Source organism: Leptonychotes weddellii, unplaced genomic scaffold (assembly GCF_054177405.1).
Source record: "Leptonychotes weddellii isolate Sample4059 unplaced genomic scaffold, ASM5417740v2 HiC_scaffold_14239, whole genome shotgun sequence".
Lineage (NCBI taxonomy): Eukaryota > Metazoa > Chordata > Mammalia > Carnivora > Phocidae > Leptonychotes > Leptonychotes weddellii.
In genome coordinates this window covers 1-5,261 of record NW_027722875.1, presented here as the reverse complement: position 1 = coordinate 5,261, position 5,261 = coordinate 1, and the positions used below count along the sequence as shown (strand labels likewise).

Below are 5,261 nucleotides of genomic sequence, written 5' to 3'. Positions count from 1 at the left end.
CAGATGTAGTGAAAAGAAGGGCCATATGCACCCCAATGTTCATAGCAGCAATGTCTGCAATAGCCAAACTGTGGAAAGAGCCGAGATGCCCTTCAACAGATGAATGGTCCATAAAGAAGATGTGGTCCATATATACAATGGAATATTACTCAGCCATCAGAAAGGATGAATACCAACTTTTACATCAACATGGATGGGACTGGAGGAGATTATGCTAAGTGAAATAAGTCAAGCAGATAAAGTCAATTATCATATGGTTTCACTTATTTGTGGAATGTAAGGAATAACATGGAGGACATTAGGAGAAGGAAGGGAAAAATGCGGGGGGGGGGGAATTGGAGGGAGAGATGAACCATGAGAGACTATGGACTCAGAAACAAACAGGGTTTTAGAGGGGAGAGGGGAGGGGGGATTGGTTAGCCCGGTGATGGGTATTAAGGAAGGCACGTACTGCATGGAGCACTGGGTGTTATACAAAAACAATGGATTGTGGATCACCACATCAAAAACCAATGATGTATTGTATGGTGACTAACATAACATAATAAAATTAAAAAATAAATAAAAATTAAAAACAAAAAAAAATAGAAATTTATTGTCTCACGGTTCTAGAGACTGTTAGTCTGAAATCAAGGTGTCAGTAGGGCCACTTCCTCCTGAAACTTGTATGGAAGAATCTTTCCTTGCCTTGTTTATGGTGGTGGCTGTCAATCATTGGCATTCCTTAGCTTGCAGCTGCATCACTCCCATCTCTGCCTGTTTTGTCACATGGCTGTCTCTGTGTGTCTGTTTTCACATGGAGCTCTCCTCTTTCTTATAAGGACACCAGTCCTATTGGATTAAGAGCCCATTCCAGTATGAGCTAATCTTAATTTACCACATCTGCAATTATCTTAGTTCCAAGTAAGATCACATTGTGAGGTACTGGGGATTAGGACTTCCAACATATTTTTGGAGAGGAAGGGATACAGTTCAACCCATAGCAGTCACAACTGAAAATACTCAACTTGTTTACTTTTCTATGTTTAAGCTGAAAGGAGTATTTCCTGAAAAGTTTTAGGGTGTGGGAATGATATTCTGATTACTAGAAACTACTCAGATTCTGTAAAACAGTTGGTTTCTTTCTAGGGATGGAATTTATAAACAACCATGAACAACTTCACTTTCTTCACTGAGTTCATCCTCCTTGGGCTGTCTGCTGACTGCCACATCCAGACTCTGCTCTTTGTGCTGTTCCTGGGGATTTACCTCCTGACCCTGATGGGGAATCTGGTGATAATCCTGGTGATCAGAGGGGATTCTCACCTCCACACCCCCATGTATTTTTTCCTAGGACATCTGTCCTTCCTAGATATCTGCTTCTCTTCAGTTACTATGCCCCAAATGCTACAGAACTTCCTATCTCAGAGGAAAGCATCTCGGTGTGGGGCTGCATCACCCAGAGTTTCTTTTTTCTTCTCTCTGGGTGTGCTGAAGCCAGTCTTCTCTCTGCCACAGCCTATGACAGCTATGCTGTTGTCTGCCACCCCTTGCCACCCCTACACCATGGTCATGAACAGGCCTCTCTGCATGGTAATGGTTAGTGCAGCATGGGTGATGGGGTTTCTCTACTCACTAGTAGATAATCTTTTCATCCACAAGTTACATTTCTGTGGGTCCAACATTATCTCCCACTTCTGCTGTGAGCTTCCCTCACTCTTCCCTCTGTCATGTACTGATCCCACTGCCAACAAATTCCTTCTGTCAGGGTCCAGTGCATTTCTGGGACTGCTGACACTTCCCCTGATCCTCTTCTCTTACTCCAGAATCATTTCTGCCATTCTGAACATCTGCTCCTCTAAAGGCCAAGCCAAAGCCTTCTCTACCTGCTCCTCCCACCTCACTGTGGTGCTCTTGTTCTATGGGACAGCTCTATTCAGGTACATCAGCCCTGCCTCAGGCTCAGTGTTGGAGCGGGTGATCTCCATTCAGTACAGTGTGATCACATCCTTGCTGAACCCCCTCATCTACAGCCTCAAGAACCAGGAGGTGAAGGCAGCTCTGCAGAGGATGCTGAGGCAGTAAATGTGCTCCTCAGATGAGGGATTCTCTGTGTGGTGTTCAGTCAGAGAATGGGAGGAGAGATCTTCAGAAGTACCTTGAGAGGATAAGACATTTGAGGTCAGTGGTTCTCAAACTCATCCACAAACCAGCAGAATCAGCATTATCTGTGAGCTTGCAAGAAAGGCAGATTCTCAGGCCCAACCATTAATCTACTGAATCAACATTAGAGCTCAACAATCTATGTTTTAATTAGTTAGCCATGTGAGTGTGAGAAGTATGAGAAAAAAATGTTCTAGGACAGCTAATGTTTGAGAAAACAGCCTTTGGTGAAAGATACAATACTGACATCTCAAAAAGAATCTCTTAAATGAGAGAGTTGGTCTGTCCAGTAGTCAAGATGAGAACATTTGATTGTGTGATCTTATGATCACACCCTCTGCAAGACTGTAAAAGAGAAAAATAAAAACCTACATTATTTTAAGACATTGGAAAGAGGGAAAGTGCTGGACCATCTACTGAAGGCAGACCAGCCCATTTCTTCCACCACCATTTGGGAGCTAAAAGATTCTCTAGAAGCTAGCACAGCATAAAGCCAAGGGACAGATGTTCCAAAACAGTGACTCACAAGCTTCCTTCACCTCACCTGAGAGCACCTGAGGCCATCAAATAGCCAGTGTGCCTGGGTAGTGGTCACTAGTTTGTCCTCGAAAGTGAAGACAACCTGAGGCTATGGCAGAAGGAACAGACCAGATGAGATAGCACTTTCAGTGCAAGCGCTTTCAGTGAGAACCTCTGCTTCCTGATGTGGTTGCCTGGGCCATGCTGTCAGGAGCTCTGAAGGCTGAGTTCTTGCTTCTATATATTTTGTCACAAGACTACCTTTATTTTTATCTTTCACTTAAGAAATAGAGCACTCCCAGAGCCTTAGAAGCTCCATGCATAGCCCCATCACCTCACTCTTTTTCTCTCCCCAGAGGTAACCACTGTCTTGAATTGTACCATACTCATTCCTTTGTTTTATTTAAAGTTTACCTCTTATTTGTGATCCCTAAATAAGATTGTTGAATTTTGCCTGTTTTTGAAATTTGTATGAGTAGAATCATACTGTAAATTTTTTTCTACGACTTGCTTTTTTCACTTAACATTATTTATTCTTGTGTTTTTATGTACATCTTTGTAAGCAGTACCTAGCTGCATTTTGATTATTTTATCCAGTCTGAAAATTATTTTAAGAGAAGAGTTTAATCAACAATTATACAGTAATTACTGGTGTGTTCGGATCCATTTCTATGTTTCCCACTTCTTCTGTAACTTCCTTTTATTTCTCACTCCTTTTCCCTCTGCTTGTCTATTTTTTAAAAATATTTTTATTTATTTATTTATTTATTTATTTATTTATTTATCTATCCGAGAGAGAGAAAGAGCATAAGCAGGGGAATTGGCAGGCAGAGGGAGAGGGAGAAGCAGGCTCCCTGCTGAGCAAGGAGCCCAGTGCAGGACTCTATCCCAGGACCCTGGGATCATGACCTGAGCTGAAAGCAGACACTTAACTGATTGAGCCACCCAGACATCCCTTCTTGTCTATTTTTTGATGGCTATCTTGAAGTTAGTACCTATCTAACTAAAGTATCTATCTAACTATCTAAAGTTAGTATCTTTATCCTCTTCCAAAACAATATAAAGATCATAAAATACTTTAAGCAACAACATCCCAAATTTATATGCCATTTAAATCCAGTATTTTAGTTCTTCCCTTTACCCCACCAATTAGACATTATCATTACTATATTATTTAATCAATCAGTTTTTATTTAGATTTACCCATATATTTATCATATCTTGGCTCATCATATCTTTTTTTAAAATAATTTGGTTGTTATTTATATAGCATTTACAGTATGCTGAAGAAACTTTATTTATGGAAAATATATTTATGAAGGTACAATTATAGACAAAACACAAGATTATATATAACATCATAATGATATTTCATAACTTATAAGATAAATACAGAAGATTTTAAATGTTTCATATTTTCCCTGTATATTCTATAGATCACTATACCTTACTAAATTAAAAAAATCCTTTGTATTATAGTATAAAATTAGAGGTTATTTTTATCAATATTGCCTCTGCATGCCAACAAAACATTTTATAATAGAATTACCAATTACAGATATTGACTTTTCTGATGAAATTTATCATTACTTTTGGGATTGTCTTATTAAACCATAACACTTGGGATCTTTTATTAAACCGTGATACTTGGAATCTGTATGTATCTTTTATAGAAGGGACTGAAAACATTTTTATAAATATTGAATATAATTTTGGGAATCAGTAACAAATGACACATTAATAATTAATTCCTATGGCAGTACCCACGAGCCCACTTGCTCTTGAAACCTTAATGAAATGCAGGCAAGCTTAGCATGTCTTTCTGCATCTCAGATTTTCCATTGCTTAAGACCATTTTCTCATGTCCATAGCTGATCCTTAAAAATTCTCTGTGTCAGGGGCGCCCGTGTGGCTCAGTCGGTTAAGCGGCTGCCTTCGGCTCAGGTCATGATCCTCGGGTCTTGGGATCAAGCCCCACATCCGGCTCCCTGCTCAGTGGAGAGCCTGCTTCTCCCTCTCCCTATGCCTGCCACTCTGTCTACTTGTGCTCTCTATCTCTCTGTCAAATAAATAAACGAAATCTTTTTTGAAAAAATCTCTGTGTCAGTCTGTTAGTGATGAATTGTTTTTGTTTGCCTGAAAATTACCTTATATCTTGAAAGGTAATTTTTCTGGCCATAAAATTCTAAGTTGTAGCCTAGATTAAGTTCTATTCTCATAGAAAGGATATATATTTCCTTCTGTCTGTTACCTTTGAGTCAGCCCTACTTTAAATTAAATTCTCTGCTTGAGGTGTTTCACACCACACACACAGACAGCATGAATTCAGACTTCACACTTGCCTGAGCACCAGCTGTAGTAATGAATTTGCAGGAAATATCCCTTTCCCTCTTTACCCAACTCCAGTGTCAAAAGGGCCAATTCTCTCATGGCCCCCATCCCCACGGTAGATTATTTCTTTTTTTTTTTATTTAATTTTATTTTTTAAAAGATTTTATTTATTTATTTGACAGAGAGAGAGACAGCGAGAGAGGGAACACAAGCAGGGGGAGTGGGAGAGGGAGAAGCAGGCTCCCCGCTGAGCAGGGAGCCTGATGCGG

At 39.9% G+C, this 5,261-nt stretch overlaps 1 pseudogene; it reads left to right on the top strand.

The window, feature by feature from the left end:
• Nucleotides 1-935: 935 nt before the first annotated feature.
• On the top strand, nt 936-2,569 carry LOC102746937 (olfactory receptor 5BS1-like; annotated as a pseudogene).
• The last annotated feature ends 2,692 nt before the right edge of the window (nt 2,570-5,261 follow it).